General features: G+C 42.9%; 1 long non-coding RNA gene across 2 annotated transcripts; it reads right to left on the bottom strand.

Moving 5' to 3' along the window:
- Window positions 1–5,634: 5,634 nt before the first annotated feature.
- Window positions 5,635–6,837, bottom strand: LOC124682694. Of its 2 annotated transcripts, none has more exons than XR_006996387.1 (2): window positions 6,328–6,837; window positions 5,635–6,257 (listed from the first exon to the last, which is right to left on the bottom strand). It is a non-coding gene; the product is annotated as an uncharacterized LOC124682694 (long non-coding RNA). The 2 variants fall into 2 exon arrangements; XR_006996386.1 differs by having other exon boundaries at window positions 6,341–6,837.
- Window positions 6,838–13,373: the final 6,536 nt, after the last annotated feature.

Raw genomic sequence — 13,373 nt, 5'->3', positions numbered from 1 at the left:
ATACTTTTTGAAAGTAAATGGATCTATAAAATTGATGGACTTGGATGGAATATCCTTGAAGAAGCTCGACTTGTTGAAAAGTTGTTTATAACAAAGTTCAAAGAGTTGACTACGATAAGATTATATCTTCCGTAGCGATGCTTATTGTCTATGTGGATTGTTCTAGAAATCGCTACATATTTCTTTATCAGATTTGCTAGTAGGATGGCAAAATACACTACTTAACAAAAGTGCGTATTAAAGGTGTATACAAGATACAACCAATTTTTTTGCTAGTCCGTAGAATACTAGATAGGTATACGAACTTCAATTGGATGAAGTGAGTATCACGGAGTTGGAATCTTCACCAGATGAAATAGTCAAAGAGTTTTTGAATTCATCAGAAACGATGAAGAGGCTTGCATTTGCAAGAAATTAAGTGGGAGCGCTGAGACATATTTATAATACTTATGTAGATGACATATAGTTGGTTATAAATGATGTAATTATATACTTGATTAAAAAGGTTTCATTGAGAAATTAACTTCAATGAAAGGATATGGACTAAAACAAATTTAGTGTCAAGATCTATGAAGATAGATTGAAACACATAAATAAGTTTAAGTCAAAGTACATAGGATGGATATTGAAGTAGTTCAATATAGAAATATTAAGAAAATGTTCTTGTCATGTGAAGGTTTAACAAGACTTGAGTGTATCTGACACTCAATAAGTAAAAACACATGAGTGATTATAGATCACGAATAATATGTACACAATCAGATGTCCTATGCTCTAAAACTGTTATGAGCATGTACCAGAATGATTCATGTGATGATCATTGAAAAACAGTAAGAATATTCTTGAGTACTTAAGAAGAACCAAGTATATATATATACCAGCACTATTCTGCAACCAGTTGCAGAATAATATTCTGAGCACCGACTTGTACTTTTCTGGACACAAGGTTGTACTTCCCGGATAAAAGGGTTCAACTTTCTGCCGAACTTACCTGAACTTCCTGTTTTCTTCAGAGGTACTAATTATACCTCAAGTTTCTCAACCATTTGTCGGAACTATGCAAATGATATATCGTTGGATAGGTAATGAAAAACCGCAACTTTTTCATGTTCACACTTTTCACAGATTTTGCACGGTACAAATTTAATTTTGAAAATACGAAAACACTTCTATATGGCCAGAAAACGAACTTTTAGTTTGATTTTCGAATCGCTTATCGAAACTATGCAAATGATATACCGTTGGAAAGATAATGAAATTTCGCAACTTTTTCATGTTTTGTGTTTTTTCAAAATCCTCACAGTTTTTGAATGATTTTGAAAATATCGAAATTCGGACGTACTCAACAAACGAGCGGACAGTAATTTGGATGTTTTGTTTCAACCGTATGTCGGAATGATGCAAATGATGTGGCGTTGGAAAGCTATGGACTAGGCGCAACTTTCTTATTCCAATTGTTTTCTCTATTTCGTTACAGTTTAAGAAAATAACTCGAATTACTGTCCGCCCGTTTTATGTGACGGGCACTGAATGATTTTCCCCGTGATTTTCATGCGTTATGTTTAAACAATGCAAATGATATACGGTTGGAAAGGTGTCAAAATGGCGCATCTTTTTCGTATATACCATTTTTGCCAAATCCGAACGGTTTAAACGTAATTTTAGAAGTATTGGAATCATGTTTCCGGTCTATTTTGTGGGATAACGACTTGAATTTGATGGATTAGATCCATTGATTTGTTGTAAAATGTTGTAGGTAATGAAATTAGACATATACTCTATCATATAGTGCTTTTGGTGACAATGATTGAAGTGGTTGGTGATCAAATCGATGAGATTTGGATAATAGATTTCCGCCCCGTAAAAACAGAGCATTGAACTTCCCTCGACACGAACTTGTACTTATCGGGAAATGCGGTTGTACTTCTTGGTGCGGTTTCATAAAAGTATTCAAGAAACAGAGCTATAATTTTCACCACACAACCACGCTCATCTGAACTTCTCGCGGCATGTCATTGTACTTCTTGGCCTTCGTGGTTGTACTTCCGGAAATGTTTCGATACTAGTGTGTTTTACAAAATTAAACATGTGTTTCGGAATGATAGTTTTAGATTTTCCCTAGCATCTATTTAAGAGATTCTCCACTTCCTGGATCTTAATATTTGAATTTCCCAACATTGATATGTGAACTTATGTGTGAGTATTTTCTTTCCACAATTTGCAATTCCTGTAATTATTGCTTGTACTTCATGTAGTCTCCGCTTGTACTTCTTAGAATAACTCCTTGTACTTCCTCACGGATGACAGGATTATTTTGTTTTTCCTACATTTGAATTATGTCAGTTTCTTGTACTTCCTATATTAAGTGCGTGTACTGCTGTTGTCGAATGGTTGTACTTCTCCGTCAACTATTTGAATTTCCTCTAGGGTGATGCGATTATTTCATTTTTTACATTTTGATTCTGTTGGTTTTCTTGTACTTTCTATAATAGGTGCTTGTACTGCTCGTATCAAACGGTTGAACTTACCTGAACTGCCTATTTCTTTAGAGCTACTGATTATACTTTGAGTTTCTCAACCATTTGCCGGAACTGCGCAAATGATATACCGTTAGAGAGATAATGAAAAACCGCAACTTTTTCATGTTCACACTTTTCGCAGATGATGCACAGTTTAAAAATTATTTTGAAAATACGAAAACGCTTCTATATGGCCAGAAAATGAACTTTTAGTTTGGTTTTCGAATCACTTATCAAAACTGTTCAAATGATATACCATTGGATAGATAATCAAATTGAGCAACTTTTTCATGTTTTACTTTTTTTCAAAATCCTTACAGTTTTTCAATAATTTTGAAAATACCAAAATTCGGACGTACTTAAAAACGGGCGGACAGTAATTTGGATGATTTGTTTCAACCGTTTGTCGGAATGATGCAAATGATATGGCGTTGGAAAGCTATGGACTAGGCGCAACTTTCTTATTCGAATTGTTTTCTCTAATTCCTTACAGTTTAATAGAATAACTCAAATTACTGTCCGCCCGTTTTATGTGCCGGGCACCGAATGATTTTCCCGTGATTTTCATGCGGTATATTTAAACAATGAAATGATATACGGTTGGAAAGATCTCAAAATGGCGCATATTTTTTGTATCTACCATTTTTTCCAACTCCGAACGATTTGAAAGTAATTTTAGAAGTTTTGAAATCATGTTTCCGGTATATTTTGTGGGATAACGATTTGAATTTGATAGATTAGATCCATTTATTTGTTGTAAAATGTTGTAGGTAATGAAATTGGACATATAATCTACCATATAAAGCTTTTGGTGACAATGATTGAAGTGGTTGGTGATCAAATCGATGAGATTTGAACAATAGATTTCCGCCCCGTAAAAATAGAGCATTGAATTTCCCTCGACACGAACTTGCACTTCTTGGGAAATGCGGTTGTACTTCTTATTGCTGTTTCACGAAAGTGTTCAGTAAAATGACTATAAGTTTCTCATACAGTGTCTGTTTGAGGTCCATGGCCACACAAAATGCTCAGCACAACCACGACATCCGAACTTCCCGCGACATGTCCTTGTACTTCCTGGCCTTCGTGGTTGTACTTCCTGGAAATGTTTTGATACTAGTGTGTTTTACAAAAACTAGCATGTATGCTTCGAAATGATAATTTTAGATTTTCCCTAGCCTCTATTTAAGAGATTTTGCACTTCCTGGATCTTAATATTTGAACTTTACAACGTTGCTATGTGAACTTATGTGGGGGTATTTTCTTTGTACAATTTGCAGTTCCTGTAATTACTGCTTGTACTTCCTGTAGTCTCCGCTTGTACTTCTCGAAATAACTTCTTGTACTTCCTCATGGATGATGGGATTACATGTTTTTCCTACACTTTGATTTTGTCAGTTTCTTGTACTTCCTATATTAAGCGGGTGTACTGCTGTTGTCGAATGGTTGTACTTCTCTCCGTCAACTATTTGAATTTCCTCTTGGGTGATGGGATTATTTCGTTTTTTTACATTTGGATTTTGTCGGTTTTCTTGTACTTTCTATAATAGGTGCTTGTACTGCTCGTGTCGAACGGTTGTACTTCTCGTCATCAACTATTTGAACTTCCTTGGGGGTGACGGGATTATTTTGTTTTTACTACATTTGGATTTTTGTTGGTTTCATTGTACTTCCTATAATAAGTGCTTGTACTGCTCGTTTCGAATAGTTGTACTTCTCATCGTCAAGTATTTGAAACTTCTCGCGGATGACGGGATTATTTTGTTTTTTCTTCATTTGGATTTTTTCGTTTTTTTTGTACTTCCTATCATAAGTGTATGTACTGCTCGTGTCGAATGGTTGTACTTCTCATCGTAGATTATTTGAACTTCCTCACGGATGATGGGATGTTTTATGATATTTGAGTTTTGTCGGTTTTGTTGTACTTCCTATATTAAGTGGGTGTACTGCTCGTGTCGAATGGTTGTACTTCTTAGCGTCATATTTTAACATCCTCGCGGATGATGGTTTGGGGGTGAGGGGGCTGGCTCATCGATGGTTAGGACGGGAGGAGCTTGGTCGCAGAATCTTGGTGTGGGGGAGCTGGGTCGCAAAAGATCATAGAGTCAGTGGCGGCTACCCAAATCAACAACTTCATCTATGAAGATGAAACTAAATGTACTTCCACTGATAATTAGCTTCAGGATAAATAAACATCATTAGAAGCAATATGAACAAATGCGCATAGTATATGCATCGTTCAGAAAATGCAGTAACTAGACTGTTATCTCCAATATCAAATGGCAATTGATTAAAGCTAATACCCGTGAAAATTATTTCCACCACCCACGTGCTAATCCTTATTCCCTCCACTCTATCTTTTTCTCACGAATAGAATCCATCCAAGAACAAAACTCTAGCAGCAGGAGCAGAATATTCATGTACGTCCTTGAGGGATACGGATGTACGGAGATCCATGGACAGCTCGGCAACTTTTGCTACCTACAACCACGTCCAGCTCGAGGAATTATGGGGGAGAGCAATCCTCGTCACCTGGTCTACCTCCAAGCGGAGCTCACAAGGGCCTTCCATCTTGGTTATCTTTGACACCGGCATCGTCCAAGCAATCAGGGAGCGCTGCTGCCGGAAGAGGTTGTAGCAGGAGAACGCCGTAGGATGCTGCCGGAAGAGGCCCTGGCAGCAGAACAACCAGTGAATGCATCTAGATATTTATCTTGACCTGCACTTTTTTCCTCAATACTTCTGTACTGCCGAACACAGTCCATTCTAGTAGGAAAAACAAATTTGCTACTGCTACAAGCTGCTGCTGCTTCACAGATGAATGACCTGAACTTCACAACAAAATTCACGAGGCAAAGTCCAGCAAATAAGGTGAATTTAGGATGCTGCCGGAAGAGGCCCTGGCAGTAGAACAACCAGTGAATGCATCTAGATATTTATCTTGACCTGCACTTTTTTCCTCAATACTTCTGTACTGCTGAACACAGTCCATTCTAGTAGGAAAAACAAATTTGCTACTGCTACAAGCTGCTGCTGCTTCACAGATGAATGACCTGAACTTCACAGCAAAATTCACGAGGCAAAGTCCAGCAAATAAGGTGAATTTCACGCAAGATGAACTGAACTTGGGGACTAAAACTATAGATCAACAAAGTCCATACATGGAGCTGAAATGGTTCAGATGTACGTGCGGCGATAGTTCAAGCAGAGGCGTGAGAAGCTACTCTATGGGAGCCCGGAAATAATATCCCTACATCACTATGCATATCTATCCAGTTTTTTCTACCCTATCATGTGCACACATCTATATATTGCAGCATCAGCAAATCAATCCGAACAAGCAAATGAAACCCAGGCAATCCGAGCAGCACAAGCTTCGCTTTTGCTCCATGTTATAGCAGCAGGCGGCGGAACTTCATGCGTACTGCTGCAACAGGGCGCTCGCGGTTCAGCAAAGCGTTACGCAGGGCAGCAGCCTCGTGCGTCCTCCTGCTGACTCCGTGCTCCAGCAGCTAGAGGCCATCCTCCGGCTCGCTCACCGGCGTATACCAGTGACTTGGCTTCCATCGTCTGGCTACTGCGGCGGCATGTCAAGCTCTGTGGCATCACGGTGAAATACAGAACAACAATTCTCTGAAGTATAACACTATATCGCAGTGAAGTTCCAATAAAAAAATTTACCTCGACTTGCACTTCTTACTACTATACGATTGGACTTATGCACTGGCATCGAATAGCCTGCACATACGAATAGAGAATCAGAGGTACATAGAGAATATGCATGAGAGAATTAGAAACGCACACGTACATAGATGCTTTACCTAGCATGCGCAAGCTGCAATAGAGAATAAGGAGAGCAGAACTGCTGCTGCACGGACAAGAGAGAGAGAATCAACAGAAATTCTGGTATGTTCATATTACTTCCGTTGACTATACTGAAAGTTTCTTCACAAAAAAAAGACTATGCTGAAAGTTTCGTCAATTGCTGAATAGTAGCACCACTGGTAGTATCTGTCATGCTAGAAGAAAACACTGCGTTCTCTCTTTTTTCGCCACTGCACTTCTCACCTGAAGCATCATGTACTGGCGTACTGCCTAAACGCAAGAAATAGAGACACTTCAAAGAAAGAGCAGTGCGACCCATGGTCGAGAGAATAAGGTGAGAGTGGAGGCCCAACGCTCATGTCTCTCACCGGAGTTCAAGGAGCTCCCGACTCGTGGTGTGGCGGCAGGAGGACAAGGTGGAGTCGGCCCTGGCATGGAGGCGAGGTGAATCGGAGGCGCGGTGAGGTGAATCCGCGGCGGCGGCGGCGAGGAAATCCAGGGAGGAAGCGCGCGCTCGCGGGGAGCAGTACCAGCGGTGTGGCCAGTTGCCGGGGTCGAGGGAGGAGGCGGCGGCGGTGGCCGGGGCGGGGGTGGTGGCCGTGGGGGTTTCTAGGTGCGGGGGAGGCGGCAGCGGCCGTTCCCGGGGACGGGACACACGACGGCGGCGGTTGCTGGGGCCGGGGGAGGCGGCGGCGGCCGTTCCCGGGGACGGGACACACGACGGCGGCGGTTGCTGGGGCCGGGGAAGGCGGCGGCGGCCGTTCCCGGGGACGGGACACACGACGGCGGCGGTTGCTGGGGCCGGGGAAGGCGGCGGCCGTGGATGACGGGCGGAGAAGCAAAGTGCTGGTTGAATGGATCGGGCAAATTAGCTGGCTGCGATAATTTGGGGATTAAACGAGTGACCTTTTTCCGGATCGCTCCTTATATGGACCATGGTGCTCAGAATAATATTCTGAACACTGGTTTCAAAATAGTGTCACCCGTATATATATATATATATATATATATATATATATATATATATATAAAATTTTGTATGGAGAAATGACAAACAAATCGCTGTAAGGTGTTACACCGATATTGGTTTTGTCACATATAAAATATAATTTCAATCTCAAATTTGACTAAGTGTTGTTTAAAAGGTAGCACAATGAGTTAGAAGTTGTCTATGTTAGATTTAGAAGAGTTCTAAATATTGTGACGGATTCTACAAACGAAAGGCAGAGTATGTCATTGTTTTGACAATGACTGAGGATGTTAAGTCAAGAAGTTCTTTGAGAACTTGGTGTAGTTCCGATAGTGTCAGAACTTTGAAGCTATATTGTGTGTGACAATATTAGTGACATATTTCAGACCGCAGAATTAAGGTTCCACCAGAAGACCAAACATATTTAATGCCGACTCATTTGAAAATGAGTGATGCATTGAGACGCAAATGAATTACAAAATACATACGGTTCTGAGCATGTCAGATCCGTTGACTAAAGCTCTCCCTAGGGCAAAGCATGACCAACACCAGAATGCCATGGGTGTTAGGTATATTACAATGTAATCTAGATTATTGACTCTAGTGCAAGTGGGAGACTGAAGGAGATATGCCCTAGAGGCAATAATAAAGTGGTTATTATTTATATATTTATGTTTATGATAAATGTTTATATATCATGCTATAATTGTATTAACCGTAACATTAGTACATGTGTGATATGTAGACAACAAAGAGTCCCTAGTATGCCTCTTAACTAGCTTGTTGATTAATGGATGATTAGTTTCATAATCATGAACATTGGATGTTATTAATAACAAGGTTATATCATTGTATGAATGATGTAATGGACACACCCAATTAAGCGTAGCATAAGATCTCGTCATTAAGTTATTTGCTATAAGCTTTCGATACATAGTTACCTAGTCCTTATGACCATGAGATCATGTAAATCACTTATACCGGAAAGGTACTTTGATTACACCAAACGCCACTGCGTAAATGGGTGGTTATAAAGGTGGGATTAAGTATCCGGAAAGTATGAGTTGAGGCATATGGATCAACAGTGGGATTTGTCCATCCCGATGACGGATAGATATACTCCGGGCCCTCTCGGTGGAATGTCGTCTAATGTCTTGCAAGCATATGAATAAGTTCATAAGAGACCACATACCACGGTACGAGTAAAGAGTACTTGTCAGGAGACGAGGTTGAACAAGGTATAGAGTGATACCGAAGATCAAACCTCGACAAGTAAAATATCGCGTGACAAAGGGAATTGGTATCGTATGTGAATGGTTCATTCGATCACTAAAGTCATCGTTGAATATGTGGGAGCCATTATGGATCTCCAGATCCCGCTATTGGTTATTGGTCGGAGTTAGTACTCAACCATGTCCGCATAGTTCACGAACCGTAGGGTGACACACTTAAAGTTGGATGTTCAAATGGTAGAACTTGAATATGGAATGGAGTTCGAATATTTGTTCGGAGTCCCGGATGAGATCCCGGACATCACGAGGAGTTCCGGAATGGTCCGGAGAATAAGATTCATATATAGGATGTCATTTTATGTGAATTAAAATGATCCGGAAGGTTCTATGGAAGGTTCTAGAAGCTTCTAGAAAAGTCCGGAAGAAACCACCAAGGAAGGTGGAGTCCCGGAGGGACTCCACCTCCATGGCCGGCCAACCCTAGAGGGGGAGGAGTCCCAAGTGGACTCCCCCTATGGGGCCGGCCACCCACCCACATGGAAGGGGGAATCCCACCCCAAGTGGGATTCCCACCTTGGGTAGGTTTCCCTATCACATGGAAGGTTTTGGGTTCGGGTCTTATTCGGAGACTTGTAGTCCAACACTTGGGGCTTCCACCTATATAATGAGGGGCCAAGGGGAGGGGGCCGGCCACCCAAGAACCACAAGGTGGCCGCACCCCTATAGTGGCCGGCGCCCCTTCTCCCCAAACCCTAGCGGCATCTCTCCTCCACCACATCCCGCACGCTTAGCGAAGCTCCACCGGGTTTCTCCACCACCACCGACACCACGCCGTCGTGCTCTCGGATTCAAGAGGAGCTACTACTTCCGCTGCCCGCTGGAACGGGGAGGTGGACGTCGTCTTCATCAACAACCGAACGTGTGACCGAGTGCGGAGGTGCTGCCCGATCGTGGCACCGTGATCAAGATCTTCTACGCACTTTTGCAAGCGGCAAGTGATCATCTACCGCAGCAATAAGAGCCTACTCTTATAGGCTTTGGAAATCTTCAAGGGTTAGTCTTGATCATCCCCTCGTTGCTCCCGTCTTCTAGATTGCATCTTGGCTTGGATTGCGTTCTCGCGGTAGGAAAATTTTTGTTTCTATGCAACGTTATCCTACAATTTGCACCGGAACAAAGGGACCTTAAAGGAGGGTCCATAGTCAAGTTCCCATATCTCCTCTATGTAACCATAATATGTGACCTTTTGCCCATTCTCGGTTGCTGCATCAAAGCGGACACCACTGTTTTGGTTGGTGCTCTTTTTATCTTGGGCGATCATGTAAAATGTATTCCCATTTATCTTGTACCCTTGGAAAGTCGTTATAGTCGAATATGGTGTCTTGGCCAGCATGTACAGCTGATCTCCAACATCATTGTCATTCATTAAATGTTTTCTCAACCAACTACCGAAAGTCTCCATGTGGGCCTTCCTAATCCAGGATTCAGGCTTCCCCGGGTTGTCCTCGCGTAAAATATTCTTGTGTTTCTCAAAGTACGGAGCCACCAAGCTGGAATTGGTCAGAACTATGTGGTGTGCTTCAGTCATAGAATGGCCGTCCATACATATCGTTGATTTCCTTCCGATCGTGCCTTTTCCACTTAGTCTCCCATCGTGCCGCGATCGAGGAAGACCTATCGGCTTAAGGTCAGGAACAAAGTCAACACAAAACTCAATTACCTCCTCATTTCCATAGCCCTTGGCGATGGTTCCTTCTGGCCTAGCACGGTTACGAACATATTTCTTTAATACTCCCATGAACCTCTCGAAGGGGAGCATATTGTGTAGAAATACAGGACCGAGAATGGAAATCTCTTCGACTAGGTGAACCAGGAGGTGCGTCATAATATTGAAGAAGGATGGCGGGAACACCAACTCGAAACCGACAAGACATTGGACCACATCGTTCCGTAACCGTGGTAGAACTTCCGGATTGATTACCTTCGAGAGATTTCATTGAGGAATGCACATAGCTTCACAATGGCTACTCGAACATTTTCCGGTAGGAGCCCCCTCAAAGCAATCGGAAGCAATTGCGTCATAATCACATGGCAGTCGTGAGACTTCAGGTTTTGGAACTTTTTGTCCGCCATGTTTATTATTCCCTTTATATTCGACGAGAATCCAGACGGGACCTTCGTACTGCTCAGGCATTCAAAAAAGATGACCTTCTCTTCTTTGGTCAGAGCGTAGCTGGCACGACCTTGAAACCATTCCGGATCCCGGTCATTAGGGTCTTTCAAACGTTGCTGGTCGGCTGCCGTGCTTCCTTTGTATCATTTGTCTTCCCATACACGCCCAAGAAGCTTAGGAGGTTCACGCAAATATTCTTCGTAACATGCATCACGTCGATTGCTGAGCGGACATCTAGGACTTTCCAATATTCTAGCTCCCGGAATATAGATTTCTTCTTCCACATGGGTGCGTGCCCGTCGGCCTCCTCGCGGAACTGATTGTCCGCCAGGACCCTTTCCAAATATGACTTTCAAATCCTTGACCATATCAAATACCTAAGCACCAGTACGTTCCGCAGGCTTTGGCCGGTGATCCGCCTTGCCGTTGTACTCTTTGCCTTTCTTTCTTACGTTATGAATTTTCGGAAGAAATCGACGATGCCCAAGGTACACGTTCTTCTTACAATTTGGCAAATATACACTTTTAGTCTCATGTAAGCAGTGCGTGCATGCATTGTATCCCTTATTTGACAGTCCCGAAAGGTTACTAAGAGCAGGCCAATCGTTGATGGTTACGAAAAGCAACGCTCGTAGGTCAAATTCCTCTTCTTTGTGCTCATCCCACACACGTACACCAGGTCTGCCCCACAACTGTAAAAGTTCATCAACTAATGGCCTTAGGTACACATCGATGTCGTTGCCGGGTTGCTTTGGACCTTGGATGAGCACTGGCATCATAATGAACTTCCGCTTCATGCACAACCAAGGAGGAAGGTTGTAGATGCATAGAGTCACGGGCCAGGTGCTATGGCTTGAGCTCTGCTCGCCAAAAGGATTCATGCCATCTGTACTTAGAGCAAATCTTATGTTCCTTGCGTCAGCTGCAAAATCTTTGAACTCTCTGTCGATCTTTCTCCATTGCATTCCATCTCCGGGGTGTCTCAACCCCCCGTCCGACTTATGGTCCTCTTTGTGCCATCGCAACAACTTAGCATGCTCTTTGTACCTGAACAGACGTTTCAACCATGGTATTATAGGAGCATACCACATCACCTTGGCGGGAACCCTATTCCTGGGTTTCTGGCCCTCAACATCGTCACCAGGGTCATCGCCTCTGATCTTATAACGCAATGCAGTGCATACCGGACATTCATTCAAATTCTCGTATTCACCGCGATAGAGGATGCAGTCGTTAATGCATGCATGTATCTTCAGAACCTCTAAACCTAGAGGGCAGACAACCTTATTTGCTTCGTATGTACTGGCGGGCAACTCGTTATTCTTTGGAAACATATTCTTCATCATTTTCAACAAATTTTCAAATCCCGAGTCAGATAGACCTTCCTGTGCCTTCCATTTCAGCAAATCCAGTGTGCAGCCCAGCTTTTTCAGACCATTATCGCATCCGGGGTACAGCGACTTTTTGTGATCCTCTAACATGCGATCCAAATTCTCCCTCTCCTTTTCAGTTTCGTAGCATCTCCGTGCATCAGCAATGGTCCGACCAAGATCATCAACGGGCTCATCACGTGCCTCTTCTTCACCTTCCCCTTCACCTTCCCCTTCACCTTCCCCACCTTCAGCATCCTCCATGAAAGTATCACCGAAATGATCAAGATAGTTGTCATCGATGAAATCATCCCCTTCTTCATCTTCTTCCATTATAACCCCTCTTTCTCCATGCTTGGTCCAACAATTATTGCTTGGCATGAAACCGTGCCGAAGCAGGTGCAGGTGAACTTCTCTTGAGGAAGAGTAACCCTTCTGATTCTTACAGCCAACACATGGACAGGTAACAAAACCCCCCTGATTGTTCGCATTAGCCACTACGAGGAAATCTTTCAAACCCGTAGTGAACTCGCCGGAGAGTCGGTTACCGTACATCCATTGCCGATTCATCTGCATTATTATTATATAAAGTATATAATTAACCATCATGCATTTGTTAAACTAACTAGCTAGAAATAATAGAAATTAAAGAATGAACTACACACATGCATATTTTATCAATGACACATGAAAGGTTAAAGTTGCTAACCGCGATCGAGGAAAAATAAATGAGAAAGCTCAAGTGTGACTCGGACACTTCATATCATATTTCTTTCTATCTCTCGGGCATTTCATCGAACACCTTCTATGCATAAGAGGAACCAAAATCAAACCAACCACCCACTTGTGAAGATTGTGAAGAAAGTGGCACCAAATGGCTAAGTGAGTGTGCTGAACGGGTATATATAGGGGAGGGGCTTTAGTCGCGGTTGTCCTGGCAAACCGCGACTAAAGGCCTTCAGGCACCTTTAGTCGCGGTTGGCCTGGCCAACCGCGACTAAAGCCCCTCCCGTGCACCAGCTGGCCACCGAGCGCCCTGGGCCCAGGCCTTTGGTCGCGGTTCGCCTCCCGAACCGCGACTAAAGATCCCATTAGTCACGGTTCGTATATTTTGGGGACTAATGGGGACGGATGGAAGGCCCTTTTTCTACCAGTGCGCCTATAACATTACTTAGATCACCGGTTGTCCTCCAACCACTTATCGGCCACATTGGGGGCGGTGAGCAAGATGAGGGTTGCTCCATGATATGGATGAAGGCCACAACCTAGGAAGGATAGCTCAAC

The sequence above is a fragment of the Lolium rigidum genome, chromosome 1 (assembly GCF_022539505.1).
Source record: "Lolium rigidum isolate FL_2022 chromosome 1, APGP_CSIRO_Lrig_0.1, whole genome shotgun sequence".
In the NCBI taxonomy this organism is placed as follows: domain Eukaryota; kingdom Viridiplantae; phylum Streptophyta; class Magnoliopsida; order Poales; family Poaceae; genus Lolium; species Lolium rigidum.
Note: the sequence above shows the minus strand (reverse complement) of the source record. Positions and strands in the feature narration are given on the sequence as shown.